This window comes from Carcharodon carcharias, chromosome 18 (assembly GCF_017639515.1).
Source record: "Carcharodon carcharias isolate sCarCar2 chromosome 18, sCarCar2.pri, whole genome shotgun sequence".
Taxonomy (NCBI): domain Eukaryota; kingdom Metazoa; phylum Chordata; class Chondrichthyes; order Lamniformes; family Lamnidae; genus Carcharodon; species Carcharodon carcharias.
The window spans coordinates 5734248-5761621 of NC_054484.1; positions in this window are offsets into that span (position 1 = coordinate 5734248).

Consider the following 27374-nt stretch of genomic DNA (forward strand, 5'->3'; position numbering starts at 1 on the left):
TGAATAAAGGTTCACTATTGGCGCTGCTCTTTCCATCCTGAGCATTTTAGCCTTTTTTTATTGACTGGCTCCATATTTCACCAAAGTATGCACTCTAACCCTGAAGTACTTGGCCACACTTATTCAGTTGAGCAGATAGTTCCTTATATACTTAGAAAATCATAATATGATCAGTTAGAGTCAACAAGATTTTACTATGGAAATCATGTTTTACAAATTCATCAGTGAGTTCATTATGGATGTAAATAGTCGGGTAAATAAAGGGGAACTAGTCAATATAGAATAAGGTACCACACAAAAGGTTAATAGGCAAGCTAAGGGCCCATGGAGTTGAGGTAATATATTATGTTACAATGACAGGAATTGTGATTGAGCGAGATGAATCTGTAATTTCACCGACTAACCAAACATATACTGAACTGTAAAAAGGACTTTTTAAAGACAAGAAAAGACACTGACTAAAGATGGCTGCCACAAGTCACTTACAATTCAAACTCTGCAATTTGAAATGTGACAGAGTAAACTGCGAGGCCACATTCTGAGGTGAGCCCTCAAGGAAATGTGGAGGGAGAGACAATTCCTAGTCTAGACACCCATTGAAGCTCATCACTGTCTAAAGAAGAGATAGTAAAATACAAAGTGTTGGACATTGACACAATGGCTGTCATAGACAGACCCACCCCAAACCCCTTGGAAATACACAATGGATCAGGTATGACAGGGCAAGCTGCAGATCTTGAAGGGAGACTTTGCAAGAGACTTCAGCAAAAGAGAAACGCTGAAGAGCTCTCTCTCTCTGAACAAGTGAATTAACCAGTTCGAGAAGTCGGCGTATTTTACTACTTACCAAAATGTGCAAGTATGAATGTGAAAACTCAAAATCAAACAAATTGAGGAATCTGTCTCATCATTAAATTTTCTTGCAATCATTTCTGATTCTGTGAAGAATTGCTGAGATTCTCATCAAACAAAATAACCAAACTGTTGAAAAAAAAACTATTGGAATTGTTAGCTTCACACATTTGGCACATATCACAAAGATATTACTAACCACAACTACATTTCCTAATGCTTGGAATTCTGCCAAAGTCTCCGAAGCAATCAAATAAAGTTCCAAATCGGACCAACCTACTGCAGACTAAAGGCTACTTGAGTTTCCAAATATAAATGTGGCATAACAGCAACAAGGTCTGACAATGACCTGATACCTGACCAGTTGGCAATTTACTAGCCCATATTTTCAGACCCCAGATACAAGGACAGACACTCTGCCTACTTGGCTTCACTTTACGGGGTTAATTCTGGGGAAACCATTGTAGTTTCAAATTATTAGTGTTCATTACAATAAGGAAAAGGGAACACATTTTACAGAGTTCTCAGTGTCAGTATCAAGCACTCCCAGGTCAAGTGCAGAAGTCAAAGTTCCATCTTCTCTGCCCTAGGAATGTTTCCCAGATTTAGTGTCTGCTGCACTGTTGCTCGATTTTCCATTTCCCAAACTGACAGCTCTGAGTCAAACAATTTGAAGTCAATAGTATTGAATCAGGACAACCAAGGGGCACAGTGGCCCCCCCCCCCCCCCCCCCACCCCACCCCCACTGGCCTACCCTGCAGCCTGCCCCCCTCCTCCTCCTCTGCCCTCAGCTCTTGTGGTGCCCGGTCGCTGGCCATGGTCAACACCCTAAAGGAGGCCACCTGGCCGTTCTTTTTACAGACTGTCAGTTCCCCATTGGAACCAGCGGTCTGAACACGCCGCCGATTTAATTTTCCCACTGAACACGGAAGTCTGAAACGCGCTGAGTGGGCCTTAATTGGCAAAATGGCGGCGTGGCCCGTTTTGGCGGTGGGGATCGGCTTCCCGTCCGCTGCCAATTCGGTCGGGCCTGCCCACCTGACAAACACAAAATTCAGCCCCTGACATGGCTTGCTGCTGCACATTCAAAGACTTACTGCATCTTAGGAGAGTTTTGTACCTCCACCACCCTTTCAGCCACATTAGTCTGTCCAAAAGGTCCTCGGCACTTCACCTGTCAACCTCATGGCACTCAACTTAAATAAACACCACCACCTTAGTCATCCCTGCGCCAAGGGGAAATGTTGCCTTCTGTCCACCTGTTCTATGCCCCTCACAACAGTATGAAGGTCAATAATGTGACCTGTCAATCTCCTGTGCTCCACAGCAAATGTCGTAAGTGTTTTCAATGTTTCCTCATAGCTCCAACTCTCCAGGCCAGCATGCATTCAGGTCAGGAGCCTCTGCACTCTCCCCACTCCAGTGCCATCCCTCCCAGGAAGCGCAGGTCACAAGTGAATGCAGAAGCGTAGATATGGCCTCGACAGCGTTTTCTGCACTTGCAACATGACCTCTTTTTTCCTACATTCTATTCCTCAGCTAATAAAGGCAAGTCTGGCTTTGATCTTGCTAAATGCCTTATGTTCCTGTTCTGCTAACTTAACGGGTCTGCCCAGCAAGGTCCCTGTAATCGTCGTGACCTCCCATGGTCCTAACATTACTCATGTATTCCCATACCTTGCTTGTCTTGCCCAAGTGCTTAATCGAACAGTTATCCACATAACATTCCATGTGGCATTACTTAGGCCATCTGACCAGTCTGTCTGTATGCGCGTGTAATGTTTGGATCTCCTCTTGACTATTTACCACCCCACCAATGTTTGTCTCCTTAGGTTCTTGAAGGGTGAGTGACTTATGAGGCTGGGGGGAAAGGGATGAAAGGTGTTACTGACTGAACGCTAACTGATGCACTGTCCTTGTTGTTAATTTCAGCATCACCACCGCATGGCCGCCACCAACTCCAGAGCACCCCCTCCACACCTGAGGGCCAACACTTGCAACTTGTGTCACATCCTTTCAGTGAGCCAGGCACCAGCTCAGAGACAAACACTTCGATGGGGATTATAACATCGGCTAGTGTCCCGGGGCACAGTGGAGAGGGCACTTTACAATCGTTGGAGGAGATGACACGGGCAGAGAGTGCCAATGGCACCAGCAGCCACAGGACTGCAGGGGAAAAAGCACATGCTGAGTCTGGCAGTGATGATGTGCCTCTGGAGATGTCAGCCATGCAGCAGCTGCAGAACAAGCAGCAGGATGCGCGGGAGCATCTGGCAGGGTTGCTTGAGGGTGTGCTTCACTTGGTCTCTGTGGTGGAGGAATCCCGGCAGAGTGTCAGTGATGGCATGAACCTCAGGACAGAGCTTCAGGCTTCCTCCATTGAGAGATTGGCAACTCATATGGAGAGGAGCTTCCAACAGATTGAGACTCTTCCGATTGGGTTACGCTCTGACCTGCAAGCCCTCACAGCACTAAGGGCCACAGGTGGTAATTCCCAATGTGGGAGATATTCTGGGTGCCAGGTGTCACTGCTTGGTGCGCATCCATCTGCAGTGAGCAGGGAGGTCCAATGTGACCTCATGTCGGTACAGCAGCTGCCTGTCGTCGCTGCGAGCTCCTCTTAGAGCACTCTGAATGAGGGCAGCAGCTCCTCTGCCCCTCTGCCAGTCACCATTGCATCCTTTGAGTCTGTGACAACTGGGGAGGTGCCAGTTCTGGAACAGGCCACTCCCTCCCAGGCGGGGCCATCACAGGCTCCACGGGTCAGAGGACGGCTGCCAAGGTCATCGAGGCCAACAGAACAGCAGAGTCAGCAGGTTGTCTCACAAGCCACTCTGAGTGATGGGGCGGCACGTAGACATAGCACACACAAACATAAGCATAAGGCATGTTAGGCACTCCATGGGTTTGTCACTGGTGATTTTGTGTTGGCCCTAGATTAGGGAATATATCATTATGTACGTCAGAGTGACGTTTGTGCTTTATTTTGGTGGCAATAAAGTCCACTTTTCTGACCATGGCTGAGGGTGTTTCCTTTGCGCTGCATTTGTATGTTTCACAGACATATCATGAATGTTTGAGTAGACATTAATGTTTCTGTACTAAGTCCTTAGTTGCAGCTGATGAAGTGGAAGATGTAGCACCTAAGTGCCACATGTGGAAGCACCAGGCAATGTTGGTCCTGCTGATCCGTGTGTGTGGAGCAAGCTGAAGGTTCATTGGATTAAAGTGTCCCAGATGTCCCTACCTCCTTGGTGTAGTAGCGGGTCATCGTGCTGCCCCTCATCATTGCCCTGTGCTTCCTCATCCTCTGAACCACTGCTGGATTCATCATGTGCACCCTGTGATCACACACTATCTGCACGTTCATGGAGTGGAAGCCCTTCCTGTTGACGAAGGTACTGGGCTCACCCGCTGGTGCCTTGATGGCCACATGTCTACAGTCTATAGCACCCTGGACGCGGGGGAAGCCAGCAATGGCCGCGAAGCCTCTGGCTCGCTGTGCCTGACTTGCCTGGTCCCAGTGGAAGTGCATGAAGGTCAGTGCCCATCTGAACAGAGCATCTGTAACCTGCTTGACATAAGTGTGGACAGCTGATCGGGAGACACCGCAAAGATCACCCACCGAGCCCTGGAAGGAGACAGAGGCATAGAAGTGGAGGGCAACTGTGACCTTCAGAGCCGCTGGCATGGGGTGTCCACCCACATAGTTAGCGGAAATCTCAGGGCCAATCATCTGACAGATATAGTTGACTGTCCCCCTTGACAGTTGGAGCCTCCTTCGAAACTGCACCTCAGTCATATTGAGGTAGCTGCTTCACTGCCTGTATACCCTGGCAGCAGGATAGTGGTGTCTTCTGCGGACCCTTCCAACTTGGACAACCTCTTGGCCCTGCGTCCCTTGTGCCTGCGAATATCCTCCCAAAGGTGGCTCCCCTGCAGGTTGATTGTCCACTCCTGGCCTCCTCTTTATTCTATCGCTCCCTTCGTCCTTAGAGAAGTGGAGATGTCAGAACCCATACCCAGGCTAAATGGAAGCCTCCAGAAAGCTGCAGGCCTGATAAAGATTACTGTCTGCAGAGTGTTGAGCTGAAGCTTCAAAGTACAGAGAAAGCTATTGGAAATTGATCTGAAATGCTAACAATCACACAGGCAAGTTTAAAACACTCTCTGCATTAAATACTTCAGAAAAAACATTAACAACCCCTCTGAGCCCACATATCCTGCCCGTGGATGAGGTTTGTTAAAAAATCAGTTACCTGCCTGCCCGTTGCGCCCATGCGCCGAGGCGAAGATCACACGGGCTCCTTAAAATTGGCTTCAATTGCCCAGTTAAGGGCCTTAACAAGGCCTTTAATTAATGGCGGGTGTGTGTCGTGCTTCATAGCCTAAATATCGTGATGCCGCGCGCTGACGCCGGGATGCGCACGTGACATCAGCGCGTGACATTTTAAGCGTTGATGTGCGGGCTCCGCCACCCACACATCAGCCATAAAATTCTACCCCAGGTTGGGGTTGCTGAACATTCTTGGCTCTCGCAGCTGGCTGCTTATTGGGGAAAGTGGGGTGAAAACTGAAAACACTGTTATTCATCACAATCTATTAATTAATAATCAAACCTCTTTTTTCAGTACTCCACTACTGTGCAAGTAAGTGTCTGCAGAAACAACAACTTGCATTTATATAGCATCTTTAGCATGGTAAAACATCCCAAGGCACTTCAAAGAGGTGATTATCAAACAAAATTTGACTCCATTCACATAAAGAGACATTAGGAGAGGTCACCAAAGCTTCAAAGAGGTAAATTTTAAAGAGTTGTCTTAAAGGAGGAGAGAGGTAGAGAGGTGGAATGGCTTAGGGATGGAATTCCAGAGTTTGGGGCCCAGGTAGCTTAAGGACATAGCCACCAATGCTGGAGCAATGGGAATTGAGGATGCAGAAGAGACAAAAATTGGAGAAGCACCAAAACCTTGGAGGGCTCTGGGGCTGAATATGAGCCCCTGCACAAGAAACTGCAATCTGAGATGGAGGGGAGATGGAGTGGAGAATCACAACACAAAGTTTTCCAAACATCTGGTAAAGGAAAGGAAGAACAAGGGATAAAACTACAAAAAAAGACTAAAGTTACACAAATCTCATTGAGATATAAACCAAAAAAAAACATATAACTGCATAAAATCTTAATCTCAGTTTGACAGCGTGAAGGAATCCTGATTATGCTCCTCGGACCACATAATGACTGAATCTGGAGCTTTACTATTGGTTAACCTTGTTTAATAATAACAGCATCAAGATCCAGAGCATCATTCAACAGGCCAGCAAAGCAAATCTTTCTTTCTATTTGTAGAAACAGGCAAAAATTATGGAGCACAATAGTACACATCTGTAGAAGAAATATACTGACCTTGAACATCTGGATTACACTTTACTTTAATCACATGGCTAGTACTCCCCTTATGAGAATGCTCAACTCTTACCATCAATAAACGTAAAAAGCCGTTGAACTGCGAGTCGGACACTGAAGTGAACAGTGGGTATTTTATTACCATCTTGACAGCTTATTGTGTGTTCAGAGATACAGAAAGGTATATACTCTCTGTCTCTGCTAACAAAAGGAGTTACGGGAAGGAAACAAGTGATAGAATCCCTTTTGATAGGATGCAGAGTCCAACGCCATAACCCATCAAATTGGAATTCTGCTTCAAAAACCATAATTAAGGGGGAAAACTCTGCTAACACTGCTAAAGTTGACAGCAATGTTTCCAAGTATACTGCTCATTAAACAGTTTGCCTGAAGTTGTTTCCAACAGTACTACATCAAAGGATTCTGTGTATTTACTTAATACACTATGCCACACGATTATGTCATTTTATAGAGTAAAGTCTTTTTGCTGGCAGTTAAACCATGATGTTTCACCACCATCCCATGAATGAATAAATTAAAGAAAAATTCTGCTCATCCAGTGTCAGATAAGCAGTCTGATAGTTTAGAATCATAACGGAGTCAAACAAGACGGGGGTTAAGCGGGTCTGAGTATTGTCAGCACACATGAAAAATAGAGGCTTTTTTTTGGATGATGTCGCTGAATTGAAACCTGTGGATGAGAAATAGGAAGGGGTCAAGGGTGGTCCATAGGAACACTAGAAATAACAGTGAGGGAGCAGGAAGAGAAACCATGACAGGCGATTCCCTGGCTGTGAATGTGTGTAGTTTAGAACCAGGTAAGAGCAGTTACATCTAGCTGGATGATGGCGGAGGGGCAGAATTTTGTGGTCAACTGTCAAAGGCTGCAGAGAGGTTGAGAAGGACGAGGGTGGTTATTTTATGTTATCTTTGTCACAGTCATATAGGATGTAATTTGTGACGTTGGAAAGAGCTGTTTTGGGATTATGGTGGGGGTAATTCAAACCTGAAGTTCTGAGAAAGATGAGCACAGATCTACAAGGTGACAGCACATTCAAGGGCTTTGGAGAGGAAAGGGAGGTAGGAGATGGGGGTGAAAGTTTGCAGGGATGGGGCAGTCAAGGGTTGGGTTTTTGAGCAGAGGGGTGATGACAGCAGGTTTGAAGGAGAGGGAGTTACAGTATCTGAAGAGAGAGAGAGCCATTAATAATATCAGCTAAAACAGGGACCAGCAGGGAAGGTTAGCTGATCTAAAGAGCAAGAAGTGGGTCTCATTCAGAAGATCAATTGGACATCAAAACAGAGGCTACACTTCAAAGAATACTTAATTTGCTGTAAATCGCTTTGCAACACCCTGAGGTCATGAAAGGCACTATTTAAATGTAAGCTATCTTTGCTTTGCAGTCAAGTAACACATTCTGAGGCTTGACAGTACAGAACTTGAACAATGCTGAAAAGAAAGGCATGTTGCAGAACTCTTTGGCTTGCACTAATAAGGACAAATGTAAGAATTCCAAATTTCATGATTAAGACAATTTATATACAGAAGTATCATTGAGATGTATGAACTACACACCTGGTATCACACCGGCACTGGTAGGTCCCAGTGACTGGCTGCTCAAAATAAAAACTGCTTGTTCCTTCGGTTGTTCGGGATAGGCAGCATACAGATATAAGAACATAAGAACTAGGAGCAGGAGTAGGCAATTCAGCCCCTTGAGCCTGCCCCACCATTCAATAAGAACATGGCTGATCGCATTTCGGCCTCAACTTCAATTTCCCACTCTCTTCCCATAACTTTTCAATCCATTACTAGTTAAAAATCTGCCTATCTCCTCCTTAAATTTATTCAGCGTCCCGGCATCCACTGCACTCTGAGGTAGTGAATTCCACAGATTCACGACCCTTTGAGAAAAGTAATTCCTCCTCATCTCTGATTTAAATCTACCAGCCCTTAGCCAAAAACTATGGCCTCTCATGCTAGAATGCCCCACAAGGGGAAACATCTGCTCCACGTCTACTTTGTCTATCCTCTTTAGCATTTTATATACCTCAATTAGATCTCCTCTCATCCTTCTAAACTCTAGTGAGTATTGGCCTAAACTGCTCAATCTCTCCTCATAAGACAAGCTCCGCATCTCTGGTTTCAATCTAGTGAACCTCCTCTGAACCGCCTCCAGTGCAACTACATCTTTCCTCAAGTAAGAGGACCAAAACTGTGCACAATACTCCAGGTGTGGCCTCACTAATGCCTTGTACAGTTGCAACAACATTTCCCTATTTTTATACTCTATTCCTTTAGCAATAAGTGCCAAAATTCCATTTGCCTTCCTTATTACCTGCTGTACCTGCACACTAGCTTTCAGCGATTCATGCACGAGGACACCCAGATCGCTCTGCACTGAAGCATTCTGAAGTTTCTCTCCATTTAAATAATAAGTCACCTTTTTATTCTTCCAACCAAAATGGATAACCCCACACTTATCCACGTTAGACTCCATCTGCCAAATTTTGGCCCATTCACCTAACCTGTCCATATCCATTTGTAAATTTCTTATTTCTTCATTGCAACTTGCTTTTCCACCCATTTTAGTATCATCGGCAAATTTAGCTATAGTACCTTCTATCCCTGAATCCAAGTCGTTAATATAGATTGTAAATAGTTGGGGCCCAAGGACCGAACCCTGTGGCACCCCACTAGTCATCCAGAAAAAGACGCATTTATCCCGACTCTCTGCTTTCTGTTGGTTAGCCAACCCTCTATCCAAGCTAATATATTACCCTTATCTCTGTGTGATCTTATCTTGTGTATTAATCTTTTGTATGGCACCTTATCAAAGGCCTTCTGGAAATCCAGAAATACGACATCTACAGGATCCCCATTATCCACTTTGCTTGTCACATCTTCAAAGAATTCTAGCAAATTAGTCAAACATGATTTACTCTTCATAAAACCATGCTGACTCTGATGGATTACATTTTGACTTTCCAAATGCCCCATTTCTAATTCCTTAATAATGGATTCCAACAACTTCCCAACGACAGACATTAAACCAACTGGTCTATAATTTCCTACTTTCTGCCTCTCCCGCTTTTTGAATAAGGGCGTTATATTAGCATTTTTCTAATCCACTGGAACCTTTCCAGAATCCAGGCAATTTTGAAATATTATAGCCAAAGCATCCACTATCTCCGCTGCCACTTCCTTTAACACCCTGGGATGGAGGCCATCAGATCCTGGGGACTTGTCACCCTTTAATCCCAATAGTTTGCTCAGTACTTTTTCTATAGTAATGGTGATTGCTGTATGTTCCTCCTTCTCTATACCCACTGCACTACCTGTTACTACTGGGGTGGTAGTGTCCTCCACTGTGAAAACTGAGGCAAAATATTGATTAAGTGTCTCTGCCATTTCTGTGTTCCCCACTATTAACTCCCCAATCTCATCCTCCAAGGGACCAACTTTCACTTTAGCTATTCTCTTTCCTTTTATATACTTGTAGAAGCTTTTGCTATCAGTTTTTACATTTTACGTTAGTTTTCTTTCATAATTTACCTTTGTTCTTTTTATTATTTTTTTAGTAACCCTTTGTTGATTTTTAAAAGTTTCCCAATCTTCCAGCCTGCCACTGACCTTTGCAATTTGGTATGCCTTAGTTTTTGCCTTTATGTTTTCTTTAACTTCCTTGCATAGCCAAAAATGCTTTTTCCCCCTCTTACCATCTTTCTTCCTCTTTGGAATATATTTTACTTCGGAGGAATTGAATATCTCCTTAAATATCTGCCACTGTTCATCAACTGTCTTATCTTGTAGTCTTCCTGCCCAGTCCACTAGGGCCAAATCTGTCCTCGTGCCTATGTAGTTATCTTTGTTTAACTCCAGAATACTAGTGGGGGACTCAAGTTTCTCGCTCTCAAACTGAACTTGAAATTCTATCATGCTATGATCACTCTTCCCTAGAGGATCCTTTACTATGAGATCATTAATTAATCCCATCTCATTACACAAAACCAAATCCAGAATAGCCTGCTCCCTGGTTGGTTCCACAACATATTGCTCCAAGAAACAATCTCTAATACACTCTATGAACTCTCCCTCAAAGCTACCCTTGCCAATTTGATTAGTCCTAGTCTATATGCATATTAAAATCACCCATGATATTGCTGTGCCTTTCTTACATGCTCCCAGTATTTCCTGGTTTATACTTGCCCTACTGCCAAACCACTGTTTGGGACCTTTAGATTACTCCCACCAGGGACTTCTTTCCCTTGCTATTTCTTATTTCTACACAGACTGACTCTATGTCTTGCTCTCCGGTGGCTATATCATTCCTCACTATAACTGATGTATTCCTTTACTAACAAAGCTACTTTTCCTTCCTGCCTTTCCTTCTGAAACACTGAGTGCTCTTGGATATTCAACTCCCAAACCTGTTCTCCCTGTAACCACGTCTCAGGAATTGCCACCAAATCATACCTATTTATCTCTATTTGCGCTATTAACTCATTAGTTTTATTCCGAATGCCACACATATTCAGATACAAATAGTACTCAACCAGCCCGCACTTGCAAAACCCAAAATAAAACATCCACTGATAGATGTGATTCCGTGACTGGGCAGCGCTTTCTGAAGAATCCTGAGTTCACTAATAGCTACACTAACAACCAATTTAAGATAAACTAGTTGAGCTCATAGTGTGGCTTTTTTTTTAATCGTTCATGAGACGTATGCATCATTGGCTAGGCCAGCATTTGTTACCCACCCCTAATTGCCCTTGAGAAGGTGGTGGTGAGCTGCTTTCTTAAGCTGCTGCAGTCCAATTGGTGTAGGTACACCCACAGTGCTGCTAGGGAGGGATTTCCAAGACTTTGACCCAGAGGACAGTGAAGTAAAAATGATATATTTCCAAGTAAGGGTGGTGAGTGACTTGCAGGGGTTCCCATGTGTCAGCTGCCATCATCCTTCTAGATGGTAGTGGTCATGGGTTTGGAAGGTTCTGTCTAAGGAGGCTAGGTGAGTTCCTGCAGTGCATCCTGTAGGTGGTATATACTGCTACACTATGTGTTGGTGGAAGATGGGGTGAATGTTTGGGGATGGGGTGCCAATCAAGCAGGCTTTGTTCTGGATGGCATTGAACTTATTGTGTGTTGTTGGAGCTGCACTCATCCAGGCAAGTGGAGAGTATTCCATCATACTCCTGACTTGTGCCTTGTCGATGGTGGAGAGGCTTTGGGCAGTCAGGAGTCGAGCTACTTGCTGTAAGATTCTTAGCCTCTGAACTGCTCTTGCAGTCACAGTATTTCTATGGCTAATCCAGTTCAGTTTCTGGACAATGGTAAACCCCAGGATGTTGATAATTCAGCAATTGTAATGCCATTGAATATCAAGGGGTGATGGTTAGATTCTCTCTTGTTGGAGAATGTCATTGCCTGGCATTTGTGTAGAAACATAGAAACATAGAAACTAGGAGCAGGAGTAGGCCATTCGGCCCTTCGAGCCTGCTCCGCCATTCATTATGATCACGGCTGATCATTCAACTCAATAGCCTGCTCCCGCTTTCCCCCCATACCCTTTGATCCTTTTCACCCCAACAGCTATATCTAACTCTTTCTTGAAAACGTATAATGCTTTGGTCTCAACTACTTTCTGTGATAATGAATTCCACAGGCTCACTACTCTCTGGATGAAGAAATTTCTCCTCATCTCAGTCCTAAATGGTCTACCCCATAACCTCAGACTGTGACCCCTGGCTCTAGACTCCCACACCATCGGGAAAATCCTTCCTGCATCTACCCTGTCTAGTCCTATTAGAAATTTATAAGTTTCTATGAAATCCCCCTCATTCTTCTGAACTCCAGCGAATATAATCCTAATTGACTCAATCTCTCCTCATATTTCAGCCCCACCATCCCAGGAATCAGTCAGATAAACCTTCGCTGCACACCCTCTATAGCAAGTACATCCTTCCTCAGATAAGGAGACCAAAACTGCACACAATATTCCAGGTGTGTCTCACCAAGGCCCTGTACAATTGCAGCAAGACATCCCTGTTTCTGTACTCGAATCCTCTGGCTATGAAGGCCAACATACCATTTACCTTCTTTACCACCTGCTGCACCTACATGCTTACCTTCAGTGACTGGTGTACAAGGACACCCAGGTCTCATTGCACATTCCCCTCTCTGAATTTATAGCCATTCAGATAATAATCTGCCTTCCTGTTTTTGTTATCAAAGTGGATAACCTCACATTTATCCACATTATACTGCATCTGCCATGCATTTGCCCACTCACTCAGCTTGTCCAAATCACACTGAAGCATCTCTGCATCCTCCTCACAGCTCTCCCTCCCACCCAGCTTTGTGTCATCTGAAAATTTGGAAATATTACATTTAACTCCCTCATCTAAATCATTAATATAGATTGTGAATAACTGGTGTCCCAGCACCGATCCCCTCGGTACCCCACGAGAGACTGCCTGCCATTCGGAAAAAGACCCGTTTACTCCTATTCTTTGTTTCCTGTCTGCCAACCAGTTTTTTTTATCCATCTCAATACACCACCCCAATCCCATGCGCTTTAATTTTACACGCTAATCTCTTATGTGGGACTTTGTCGAAAGTCTTCTGAAAGTCCAAATAAACCACATCCACTGGCTCCCCCTCATCAACTCTACTAGTTACATCCTCGAAAAATTCCAGTAGATTTGTCAAGCATGATTGCTCTTTCATAAATCCATGCTGACTCTGTCTGATTCTGCCACTGTTTTCCACGTGCTCTGCTATTAAATCTTTTATAATGGACTCTAGAATTTTCCCCACTACTGACGTCAGGCTGACTGGTCTATAATTCCCTGTTTTCTCTCTACCTCCCTTTTTAAATAGTGGGGTTACATTAGCTACCCTCCAATCTGTAGGAACTGTTCCAGAGTCTATAGAATCTCAGAAGATGACCAGCAATACATCCGCTATTTCTAGGGCCACTTCCTTAAATACTCTGGGATGTAGATTATCAGGCACCGGGGATTTATTGGCCTTCGATCCCATCAATTTCCCCAACACTATTTCCCTACTAATACTGATTTCTTTCAGTTCTTCCCTCTCACTAACCACTGTGTTCCCCAACATTTTTGGTATGTTATTAGTGTCCTCCTTTGTGAAAACAGAACCAAAATATGTATTTAGTTGGTCAGCCATTTCTTTGTTCCCCATTATAAGTTCCCCTGTTTCTGACTGTAAGGGACCTACATTTGTCTTCAGCAATCTTTTTCTCTTCACATACCTACAGAAACTTTTACAGTCAGTTTTTATGTTCCCTGCAAGCTTACTCTCGTACTCTATTTTCCCCTTCTTAATCAATCCCTTGGTCCTGCTGTATTGAATTCTAAACTGCTCCCAATCCTCAGGTCTGTGGTTTTTTCTAGCCAAATTGTTTGCCTCTTCCTTGCATCTCATCCTATTTCTAATTTCCCGTGTAAGCCATGGTTTGGCCACCTTTCCTGTTTTACTTTTGCACCAGACAGGAATAAACAATTGTTGCAGTTCACCCATGCACTCTTTGAATGTTTGCCATATCCACCGTCATCCCTTTAAGCAACGTTTCCCAATCCATCATAGCCAACTCATGCCTCATACCATCATAGTTTCCTTTATTAAGTTTCAGGACCCTGGTCTCAGAATCAACAACATCACTCTCCATTTTGATGAAGAATTCTATCATATTATGGTCGCTCATCCCCAAGGGGCCTCGCACAACTAGATTGGTGTAATGGTGTAGCGCAAGTATTACTTGCCACTTGTCAGCCCAAGCCTGGATGTTGTCCAGGTCTTGCTGCATTTGGACATTGACTGCTTCAGTAACTCAGGAGTCGCGAATGGTGCTGAACATTGTAATCATCATCAAACATCCCTGTTTTTGACCTTATGATGGAAGGAAGGTCATTGGTGAATCAGCTGAAGATGGTTGGGCCTAGGACACTGACGAACTCCTGCAGTGATGAGCTGGAACTGAGATGGTTGATCTCCAATAACCATAACTATCTTCATTTGTGCTAGGCATGACTCCAATTTACAGTCGCTAGAAGTGACACACATCCATAGGAACCTGTTCTCTGTAAATAAAGGGAATATCTTCAAGCCTTGCGCTTTTTTGGAATTACCCTGGGCCTTGGGGAGCCTATAATTCCATGTTGCCTTCTTCATGGCAACATCACGGCTAATCAGAATCGACTTTCCAACCAATCACCACTCTTTTCTCCTGTCGTGCAAACTGTTGTGATTGTTTGAAATTTGGCATTGTTGTGTTTGTCCTGATGATTGGAAGACAAAAAGCTTCAGCAACACATCTCTCATTTCAACAATATTCTGAAGCTTTTACTATATGATAGGGAGTATTTTTTCAGCTGAATAACAGAGCAAATGACAGGATAAAAAGGTTGAATGTCACTTTAGATCATTGAAGTGTGCAGCAGCTGAAAGGGTTTCTAAGTAGCTATGAAGTGGTAATGGTGAAAGCCTGGGGTTCAGGCCATCTGACCACCAGACCCTGCAGGTAGAGAATGACAACCTCATGCACTCAAAAACAATAGTGGCACATATACACTGCTTACACTAGGTTAAAAATAGCAGTAGTGCTTTTCATGGATTGTACAAGCCAATTACATGTGTAACCTTCTTCCACCTAATATTCCAAATGGCTTCCTGCATTTAGGAAACATCATCACGGTTACATAATTCAGAACTGCTCCAAAGTTGAAAGTTATTAATTCAAAATGAAATAAGACTGAACTACAAAAGAAATCTACTGTATTATTTGACATCTATCACTTTGGATATTTGTGCACTCCAGTTTTTTTTAACAGCAATACTGTTCTTGCTCTCTATTGTGGGTTATATTAAGTGTTAAGAATGTAGAGTTTTGGTTTCAGTTTAAGGTGAATTGGAAGTTGTGCACTTTCAGTTTGGTTTGCCCATGTGTGTTTACAAACCATGCCTGAACTTTTGACCCAGCTGAGAGGCTGTTAGAAGCAAGAAAGCCCTGAGGTTGCTATGGAGAAAATTGCTGAGTGTGGAACTATGCATTATAAGGAAAATTGGTGGGTTTTGTCTCTTTTTTAAGAAAATGTAAGTGTAAGAAAAGCTGACCTGGACGCTGCAGATATCCAATCTGTTGTGTTTAACTGGAGAACTCAGTTCTGTACGTCCAGAGAGGAAAAGAGGGACTTCTAGAGAATTGAGTCAGGTCAAGTAGCTCTGTAAAGAAAGGAGAAGTCCAGCTGTGGAATACATACCAAGTATCTATGTGTGTCTGGTGATTCATGGCATGTGACCATCAGCAATGCCTATACTTGGACCAGGAGATCATATTGGTAGGAAGATACCAAAGACCTGAGCTGTGACATCTGCAGGCAAACCCAGGGAAAAGGACCTGTCTTCCAGAGTATGGGCATGTTTTATGGAAGGAAATCTGCCATCCTTACCTGATCTGGCCTACATGTGATTCCAGGTCCACAGCAATGTGGTTGATTCTTAAATGCCCTCCAGACAGGGGCAATTAGGGATGGGCATTAGGTGCTGGCCTAGCTAGCGACGCCCACATCCCATGTATGATCAAACAAAAAGCCTATCAGAGTGAAAGCCACAGTAAAAAGATTAAGCTGGGCTCAGTCTGTTGGAATGAGTTTAAGATAGAAGCTCATCTTGTTTAGAATCATTATCTTATTTGCTCAATGTACCTATTTAGTTATTCTAGCTTGTGTTTATTTTGTTCAAGTTTATATAGTAAAGATTCTTTTGGTGTTTCAATTTAACCTTGGAGTCCTGCCACATATTACCTTACCCTTGGTTCTTCCATGCATGGCATTCATGAAATGATTATGGTCTATCAAGCCAGCTCCTAACAAGGATCAGAATTGTCTTGTACTCTCATAACTGGGATCGTAAAAATATCAAAAGTGAGAAACTAATGTGATACTGAAAGAAAAATAAAAATACCTTGAAAAACTCAGCAGGTCTGGCAGCATCTGCGGAGAGGAACATAGTTAACGTTTCGAGTCCGGATGACTCTTCAACAGAACTAAGGAAAAATAGAAGAGAGGTGAAATATAAGCTGGTTTAAAGGGGGTGGGACAAGTAGAGCTGGATAGAGGGCCAGTGATAGATGGAGATAAACAAAAGATGTCATAGACAAAAGGACAAAGAGGTGTTGACGGTGGTGATATTAGCTAAGAAATGTGCTAATAGGTGACATTAAGGGTAGAAAACAGGACGAGCAAGGTACAGATAGCCCTAGTGGGGGTGGGGTGGGGGGAAGGGATCGAAATAGGCTAAAAGGTGGAGATAAAACAATGGATGGAAATAAATTTAAAAATAATGGAAATAGGTAGGAAAAGAAAAATCTATATAAATTATTGGAAAAAATGGGGATTGGAAAGGGGGTGGGGATTGAGGAGAGAGTTCATGATCTAAAATTGTTGAACTCAATATTCAGTCCGGAAGGCTGTAAAGTGCCTAGTTGGAAGATGAGGTGCTGTTCCTCCAGTTTTCTTTCAGCTTCACTGGAACATTGCAGCAGGCCAAGGATGGACATGTGGGCATGAGAGCAGGGTGGAATGCTGAAATGGCAAGCGACAGGGAGATCTGGGTCATGCTTGCGGACTGACCTAAGGTGTTCTGCAAAGCGGTCACCCAGTCTGCGTTTGATCTCTCCAAAGTAGAGGAAACCGCATTGGGAGCAGTGAATGCAGTAGACTACATTCAGGGAAGTGCAAGTGAAATGCTGCTTCACTTGAAAGGAGTGTTTGGGCCCTGGGATGGTGAGGAGTGGGGAAGTAAAGGGGCAGGTGTTGCACCTCTGTGGTTGCATGGGAAGGTGCCGTGGGAGGGGGTTGAGGTGTAGGGGGTGATGGAGGAGTGGACCAGGGTGTCCCGGAGGGAATGATCCCTGCAGAATGCCGCCAGGGGAGGTGAAGGGAAGATGTGTTTGGTGGTGGCATCATGCTGGAGTTGGTGGAAATGGCGGAGGATGATCCTTTGAATGCAGAGGCTGGTGGGGTGATAAGTGAGGACAAGGGGGACCCTATCATGTTTCTGGGAGGGAGAAGAAGGTGTGAGGCGTATACGCGGGAGATGGGCCGGACACGGTTGAGGACCCTGTCAACGACCGTGGGTGGAAAACCTGATACTGAAAGGTTGATTTTCCAAGTCTGCATTTTTGGCTATGTGGATTTGAGATTTTTATGTGTCTCCAGTTCCTGGCAGAAGTACACTTCTTTTGATTGAGTAAGAAAGGGAATCAAAATTCCAGCTATGAAGAATTTATCTTTCATTGGTTCCCCTATGTAAAGTGTCTATACATACTGGCAAATAATTTGTTTGGTGTTCTGATGAAAGTGCCCCCAAAAGCTTTTTCTCTTTCAGATGACTGATGTGTTGTGTATTTTGTGCTGTTCCATATTGAAATTTGACATTTCAAGTGCTAGAAGTCGAATACACTTCATTCCAGACAGACAATGTCAGCAACATGATTCATTCCCATGCACAGGCTACAGTTCCCTTCATACTGCACCAACAATATTCGCAGAAGAGTGTCCCTACATCCAACTGGATTAAGCTCAGTGTTTGGCCAGGGTTATCACTCAGTCCTAGGTGCTCAGATTGTTAACTGGGAGATTCATTCTGTTCTTCATAGTGTTAAGTGAGCCTGCACTCAATTAGTGTGATGGACTGAGCAAGCATTTGATTCAATCTGTAACATTCTCCTCCCTACCCCACATTAAAGGAAAAAACTGGTCACATTTGACCACTCGAATAAATGGTCACCGGGATCTGGGATCGGAACTTAATGTATGGAAGGATTCATTTCTTGACACAGCTATTTGATTCCCCATGGTGCTTTACCTAATTGGCCACCAATCACTACATGCTCAGGAAGGCAGCTGAATAAATCTACTCAATGTTCACAACAACTTGCATTTTTTTTTATTCATTCATGGGATGTGGGCTTCGCTGGCTGGGCCAGCATTTACTGCCCACTCCTAGTTGCCCTTGAGAAGGTGGTGGTGAGCTATCTTCTTGTAGGTACACCCAGAGTGCTATGAGGAAAGACGTTCCAGGATTTTCACTCGGCAACAGTGGAGGAACGATGATATATTTCCAAATCAGGATGGTGAGTGACTTGGAGGGGAACTTCCAGCTGGTGGTGTTACGACCTATGGGCTGCCCTTGTCCTTCTAGATGGTAGTGGTCGTGGGTTTTGGCAGGTACTGTTAAAGGAGACTTGGTGAACTCCTGCAGTGCATCTTGTAGATGGTACACCCTGCTGCCACTATGTGACAGTGGTGGACTGAGTGAATGTTTGTGGATGCGGTGCCAATCCAGCAGGCTGCTTTGTCCTAGGCAGTGTCAAGCTTGTTGAGTGTTTTGGGAGCTGCACTCATCCAGGCAAGTGTGGAATATTTCACCACACTCCTGACTTGTGCCTTTTAGATGGTGGACAGGCTATGAGGAGTCAGGGGGTGAGTTACTCGTTGCAGGGTTCCTAGCCTCTGACCTGCTCTTGTAGCCACTGTATTTATATGACCAGTCCAGTTCAGTGTCTGGTCAATGGTATCCCTCGGGATATTGATAGTGGCGGGTTCAGCAACAGTAATGCCATTGAATGTCAAGGGGCAATGATTGTATTCTCTCTTATTGAAAATGGTTATTGCCTGCCACTTGTGTGGCACAAATGTTATTTGCCACTTGTTAGCACAAGCCTGGATATTGTCCAGTTCTTGCTGCATTTGGACATGGACTGCTTCAGTATCTGAGGAGTCGTGAATGGCGCTGAACATCCCCACTTCTGACCTTATGATGGAAGGAAGGTCATTGATGAAGGAGCTGAAGATGGTTGGGCCGAGGACACTACCCTGAAGAACCCCAGCAATGATGTCCTGGAGCTGAGATGACTGACCTAACAACACAATGCTCTTCCTTTGTGCTAGAAATGACTCCAACCAGTGGAGAGTTTTCCCCCTGATTCCCATTGACTCCAGTTTTACTAGGGCTCCTTGATGCCACACTCCGTCAAATGCTGCCTTGATATCAAGGGCAGTCACTCTCACCTCACCTCGGGAGTTCAGTTCTTTTGTCAATGTTTGAACCAAGGCTGTAATGAGGTCAGGAGCTGAGTGGCCCTGGTGGAACCCAAACTGGGTGTCAGTGAGCAGGTTATTGCTAAGTAAGTGCCCCTTGATGGCACTGTTGATGACCCCTTCCATTACTTTACTGATGATCGAGAGTAGGCTGATGGGATGGTAATTGGCTGGGTTAGATTTGTCCTGCTTTGTGTGTACAGGACAAACCTGGGCAATTTTCCACATAGCCGGGTAGATGCCTGTGTTGTAGATGTACTGGAACAGCTTGACAAGGGGTGCAGCAAAGTTCTGAAGCATGAGACTTCAGTACTATTGCCGGAATATTGTCGGGGCCCATTGTCTTTGTAGTATCCAGTGCCTTTGGCCGTTTCTTGATAATACCTGAAGTGAATCGAATTGGCTGAAGACTGGCATCTGTGATTCTGGGGACCTCCAGAGGAGGCTGAGATGGATCATCTACTCAGCACTTCTGGCTGAAGATTGTGGCAAATGCTTCAGCCTTATCTTTTTCACTGATGTGCTGGGCTCTCCCATCATTGAGATTGGGGACATTTGTGGAGCCTCTGAATTGTTTAATCGTCCACCACCATTCACGACTGGATATGGTAGGACTGTAAAGCTTAGATCTCATCTGTTGGCTGTGGGATCACTTAGCTCTGTGTATTACTTGCTGCTTAAGCTGCTTGGGATGCAAGTTGTCCTGTGTTATAGTTTCACCAGGTTGATACTTCGTTTTTAGGTATGCCTGGTGCTGCTCCTGGCATGCCATCCCACTCTTCATTGAACCAGAGTTGGTCCCCTGGTTTATGGTAGAGTGGGGGATATGCCGGGCTATGAGGTGACAGGTTGTGTTTCAGTATAATTCTGCTGCTACTGATGGCCCATAGCGCCTCATGGATACGCAGTCCTAAGTTGCTAGATCTGTTTGAAATCTATCCCATTTAGCATGTTGGTTGTGCCACATAACATGATGGAGGGCATCCTCAATGTGAAGGTGGGACTTTAACTCTACAAGCAATGTGTGGTAGTCACTCCTACCGAGACAGATGCATCTATGGCAAGTAGGTTGGTGAGGATGAGGTCAAGTATGTTCTTCCCTCTTGTTGGTTCCCTTACCACCTGCCGCAGACCTAGTCTAGCAGCTATGTCCTTTAGGACTCGACCAGCTCGGTCAGTAGTGGTGCTACCGAGCCACTCTTGGTGATGGACATTGAAGTCTGCAACCCAGAGTACATTCTGCACCCTTGCCACCCTCAGTGCTTCCTCCACTGTGTCTGTGCTGGCCCTCTGAAGGAGCAATTCACCTAGTGGCGCTCCCCTGCCTTTTGCCCATAGTCCTGCAAATCTTTCCGTTTCAGATGGTGACCAATTCCGTTCTGAAAGCCTCAGTTGACTCTACCTCCATCACACTCTCAGTGCATTCCAGATCCTAACCACTCGCTGCATAAAAAAGTTTTTCCTCATATCGCCATTGCTTTATTTGCCATTCAACTTCAGTCTGTTTCCTCTTCAGTACTACAGCTCGAATGTTGTCAGGGTCCACAGTCTTTGCAGTATCCAGTTTGCTCATCCATTACTTGATTATACATGGAGTGAATCTAGTTGGTTGAGGACTGGCAACTTTGACACTGGGGGCCAGAGGAGGAGCTGAGATAGATCATCCACTCGGCCCTTCTGGTTGAAGATAGTGGCAAATGCCTTAGCCTTATCTTTTGCACTGGTGTGATGGGCTCCCTCATCATTGAGGATGGGGGCAGATTTGGAGCCTCCTCCTCCAGTTGCTTGCTTAATTGTTCACCATGAATCATGACTGGATGTGGCAGAAATACTAGAGAACCAAGGGGTCTGTCATATATGCACTGTCCAGTTTCAGTTGGTGCTTCAGCCAAAGAGGAGCTCAAAGGGATGTTTTTGATTGACGTTTTGAGGGGTCTGCAGGAGCAGGAATGCAGTGTCCTGGAAATGGTGGACCATAGCCCTAGAGTAAATAATTTCCAGCTATAGTCTATGGTAATGCAGCCCAGTCCTCTAAATAGACCAGGCCTCCTCTGGAGCTCTACTGATCGACTGCCTGAGTGTCAAAGTTTACCCCATGCTTGGGTGCCCTCTTCTGCTGCAGAGTTTTGAGGTGATAATTTTCTTCATCAGCCTGTTTCAGTTCTTCAGTTGCAATCTTGTTGCAATTATGCCTGAGTGTTGATCCTCAGCAAACTATTTCGAATATAACCATGTTGTGGTCTCTATCATCCATAATTACCATGACTTGCACATTCTATATAATGTCAGGTCACTTATCACAAGACATGTTAAGGATTTCCTTTTGTAGCTTCCCTGAAATGCTGGGTTATGAAGCACTTGTGTGTTACATTCACCAATCCTGAGTCCAGGCCACTTGGGTACTCCCAATTTATATCTGAGTGACTGGAATTCTCTACTTACTGTTTCCACATGTTCTCCATTTATATTCATGTTATGTTTTTTGTAGCATTTTACTGGATGGTTTCCCTTTACACTGAATATGTCCAAGCTTGGGTATAGTAGCTTAGTGGTTGAGTTCATGGCCTAGCAATCAAGAGCTCCAGCTTCAAATTGTAGCATGGCAAGTTGTGAAACTGAATTAAATGGATCTGTTCATTTATGGGCTTGCACCAGGGACCATAAAAGCAGTTGGGTTACGAATATCCTTCAGGAAAGGAAGCATATCATGACTACATGGTCGGTTTACAAATGACTGCAATTCCACACTTTATGGTTGACTATCAGCACTGGAGCTGATGGTATTAAAAGTCAAGGACAAATTTAAAAAGAGAAGCGACAACCCTTCCCTTCCTAACTACTCTACCGTTCACCAAGATGCTATACCGAATTGTGCTGCATTCATTTTCATCTACAGAAGAAAGTCAATCTTCTAGTATTCCTTTCCCATCTGCTACAACAGAGAATCTCTTAATGAATGTCTTGAAGTAATTTATAAACAGCTTAATAAAGAGGTTGCTTCTCCTCAGTGCCTGGCTGAAGCTGAATCCAAGATTTCTTCAAGTTAATGAATTCTTGCTCAGCTATTGGCCACCATCCATTCTTTATCAGCCTTGTATGAGATCCAGTTACCTCCCTGCCCTTTTCCTGTCTTAAAGAAATAGCTTATAAAGCATTTTTTCCTTGTCTCCTTTCTCTAACCCTGATATTTATGAAAATTGCATTGTTCCCGTTAGCATTTGACCATAGGAACAGGACTGGGTCGTTCAACATCTCAAACTTGTTCCACTATTTAGTGAGATCGTAGCTGATCTATCCTCTCTCCTTGCTCCATATTCCTTAATAACAATCTATCAATCTCAGACTTTAACTTGTTAAATGAGCTAGCATCTGATGCTTTTTGTCAGAGAAAGAACCATGCTTCTACCGCCCCTTGTGTGAAGAAGTATTGCTTAAGTCGGTGTTACCATTCTCTATTTGCCTAATAAATTCATCTCCTTTACTGGAAGCTAAACATACACCTGAGAACATCACTTTCAATTCATGCTGCCAGTGCACAGTCATTCCTCCTGGCAGTCCAGTGGGGCATGTTGAACATCACAGAACATGGGAGCACAGAGTGGGTGAGAAAGGGCAAGGCCAGAAATTTCTCATATATGCTTGGATAATATCAATTTTTTAAATTACCTTTTCTCTCCTTGCTCGTTCATTCAGTCCCACATACGGATACATTTGAGCATTTTACACAACATATATTGAAATATTTGAACTGTAACTTCATACTGCAACAAATGTTCCTCTTCTGTTTCTGTATGCCTGTCAACAGAGCCAGTGGCCCAGAACAAGCCAGCTCTCCAGAATAAGCTAGCACCTCACAAAAACCAACATCAATCTCACTGAACCAGCACATCTGCGCCCACCCAAGAGAATGTAGATATTCTGCTTCTGAAGGCAACAGTGAGAGAGTCACACTGCACACTAGAAGGAGCAAGTGGTATTGGCAATGGAATAAAGAGAATCTGTTGATTGAAGGGGCAGAATGTCTCCTTTGTTAACTGCAATGACTTGGGATTTGGGCCAGAGAGGACCTACTTATGAGCTTTCTATCTGAGCACGATGGTCTACAGGAGCCACTTGAATCCATCATGCAAGTTTGGGATGGAGTGTGGAAGGATCCACAAGCAGAACTATACCGTTTTACATCAAGTTTCTCTGCAGAATGAGGACTATCTGCAGTGCAGCTGTGGCTCAATGTGCATACAGGGAGTATATTTCCTATAGAGTGTTCCAAGCTACAGAAGGCAAATTATTGGCTTCAAAGTACTGGTCAAGCAGATTAAAAAAACAACAAAGTCCAGGAATCACAGACCTAACTCCTGGACTGCTGCATGTATAGGAGTGAGTATGTTGTGAGGGAGAAAAATGCTAAAGTAAGTATGGATCCAATCTGTGTAAGTGATAGATGTGTTCAAAAGTGTTTCTTTTTCACCTGACCCTCTTCATCTCTATCATACAATCTTTGAAAAGGCTAACAAATAATTAAAAACAAAAACAGAATTACCTGGAAAAACTCAGCAGGTCTGGCAGCATCGGCGGAGAAGAAAAGAGTTGACGTTTCGAGTCCTCACGACCCTTCGACAGAACTTGAGTTCGAGTCCAAGAAAGAGTTGAAATATAAGCTGGTTTAAGGTGTGTGTGTGGGGGGCGGAGAGATAGAGAGAGAGAGGTGGGGGGGGGTGTGGTTGTAGGGACAAACAAGCAGTGATAGAAGCAGATCATCAAAAGATGTCAACGACAATAGTACAATAGAACACATAGGTGTTAAAGTTAAAGTTGGTGATATTATCTAAACGAATGTGCTAATTAAGAATGGATGGTAGGGCACTCAAGGTATAGCTCTAGTGGGTTTTTTTTTAAATAATGGAAATAGGTGGGAAAAGGAAAATCTTTATAACTTATTGGAAAAAAAAGGAAGGGGGAAACAGAAAGGGGGTGGGGATGGGGGAGGGAGCTCACGACCTAAAGTTGTTGAATTCAATATTCAGTCCGGAAGGCTGTAAAGTGCCTAGTCGGAAGATGAGGTGTTGTTCCTCCAGTTTGCGTTGGGCTTCACTGGAACAATGCAGCAAACCAAGGACAGACATGTGGACAAGAGAGCAGGGTGGAGTGTTAAAATGGCAAGTGACAGGGAGGTTTGGGTCATTCTTGCGGACAGACCGCAGGTGTTCTGCAAAGCGGTCGCCCAGTTTACGTTTGGTCTCTCCAATGTAGAGGAGACCACATTGGGAGCAACGAATGCAGTAGACTAAGTTGGGGGAAATGCAAGTGAAATGCTGCTTCACTTGAAAGGAGTGTTTGGGTCCTTGGACGGTGAGGAGAGAGGAAGTGAAGGGGCAGGTGTTGCATCTTTTGCGTGGGCATGGGGTGGTGCCATAGGAGGGGGTTGAGGAGTAGGGGGTGATGGAGGAGCGGACCAGGGTGTCCTGGAGGGAGCGATCCCTACGGAATGCCGATAAGGGGGGTGAAGGGAAGATGTGTTTGGTGGTGGCATCATGCTGGAGTTGGCGGAAATGGCGGAGGATGATCCTTTGAATGCGGAGGCTGGTGGGGTGATAAGTGAGGACAAGGGGGACCCTATCATGTTTCTGGGAGGGAGGAGAAGGCGTGGGGGCGGATGCGCGGGAGATGGGCCGAACACGGTTGAGGGTCCGTGGGTGGAAAACCTCGGTTAAGGAAGAAGGAGGACATGTCAGAGGAACTGTTTTTGAATGTAGCATCATCGGAACCAGATGCTGCCAGACCTGCTGAGTTTTTCCAGGTAATTCTGTTTTTGTTTTGGATTTCCAGCATCCGCAGTTTTTTTGTTTTTATAACAAATAATTAAGTTTGATTTTAGTCTTTCTAAAGGCTGTAGGAATTTCAGTTCCTCTATGGAGCTCCTGAAGAACTGTGGTTACAAGAGCAGGTCAGATGCTAGGAATTGTGCGATGAATAATTCACCTCCTGACTCCCCAAAGCCTGTCCACCATCTACAAGGCGCAAGTCAGGGGTGTGATGGAATATGTCCCACTTGCCTAGTTGAGTGCAGCTGCCACAACACTCAAGAAGCTCAAAACTGTCCAGGAAAAAGCAGCCTGCTTGACTGGCACCACATCCACGAATATTCACTTCCTCCACCACTGACACACAGTAGCAGCAGTATGTACCATCTACAAGATGCACTGCAGGAATTCACAAATGTTTCTTCACCAGTACCTTCTAAACTCCTAATCACTACCATCTGGAAGGATAAGGGCAGCAGATAGATGGGAACATCACCATCAGGAAGTTCCCCTCCAAGTCACTCATCATCCTGACTTGGAAATATATCGCCGTTCCTTCACTGTCGCTGAGTCAAAATCCTGGAACTCCCTCCCTAACAGCACTGTGGGTGTACCTACACCACATGGACTGCAGCGGTTCAAGAAGGCAGCTCACCACCACCTTCTCAAGGGCAACTAGGGATGGGCAATAAATGCTGCCCCAGCCAGTGAAGCCCACATCCCATGAATGAATAAAAAAAGTTTAAGTAGCTACATCGCTTTAAATCTTTCTCATAGCACTGAGTGAAGGTACCCTGACAGCCTAGTCATTGTGTGCAGGAAAATATATTTGAATTGATCGTGTGAATTTAAGCCCCGTCTCCTGCCTGTTATGCAGCATGTGTTTTATCTGATGTGATCCCACTGGCACTGAGAAAGCATCACATCATTGGCATCTAAATTAGCTTTAAATGCAGAAAGCACAATCCTACCGTGAAAGGCAGAAAACTATGGCAGGTATTTATTGAATTCTTGCACTATTTCTGAGGCTCAAATCAGGCATTGCCACAATGGGACAACTCTTTGTGATTTGAGCCCAGGGAAATGCTCATTCTGTGTGTACAAAGCATAGGAAAAAGAGTGAAAGACCTCTCTGACCCCTTTATGTTGCCCAAAATCTCCAAGGCTTCTCCTCACCATCAAACCCCAACCCCAACTCCAGTAGAAACAAAATGCCAGCCCCTACGACAGATGCATTCTTCTGATCGCAGGTAGGGCACTCATTATGAGGGTTATGAGGATAAGTGAACCTTGTGTCCAGCCATTCTCTGCAGAGGGGCAGGCAGCAAACATGGTGCTCAAGAAAACCACTCCAACTCCTCTTTTCATTCAATGGGGACCTCGCACCAGCAGTTAGCGCTGGAGATATTCTAGTCTCTGGTTTTGGAAAGCAGTTAGAAGGTCTCGACCCGAGCAGCCCACTCTCTCTTGCTGCTCAGAGACGGTCTGGGTTATGTAGATAACCCAATTTCATACATATAGACGTGTTTGGTTATTGTAGACAGAGATCCATCCACATAAAGTCATTTGGGTGCACTGTGTCATCTTAACACCCTATGGGTGTTCTCACCTTCAAGTACCCTCTGCCTTCATGCTACCCAGGGAATATTAGCTCCAAAATATACATAAGCACAATTGCAAACAAAATGTAGTCAGCCAGAGAGTTGTGTGCAAAGGGTCTGGATACAAACATCTCTTAAAGCCTGCTCACCAGGTTGCCAATTCCGGGGTGCCTGTTCTATCAGCACTTAGCTCTGAAAAAAAGAAATATTTATTAGGTTTAGGGAAAAGAGGAGTAGAGTGGGACTAATTGGGTAGCTTGTTCAAAAAGCTGGAATAGGTTGTGATGGGTTGAATGGCTTCTGCTGTGCTCTATGGTTCTATAATTTTATGAAATCAATCCTTGCAGCTCAGCTAACAGATTAAATGTAAACTAGTTTAATATGTACTTAAATTGGCTTTTACTTCATTATGCTGTCAGTGCAAAAGTCAAAACAAATTTGAGACACAACTTTCAGAAGGAAAAAATCTTTAGTTACACAGGATGACCTGTGACATTATTTGAAGATTAACAAATTTACAACATTCCAAATCAATTAAAATTGATTCCATTACATTTGATTAATTAGTTATATTTTCAACC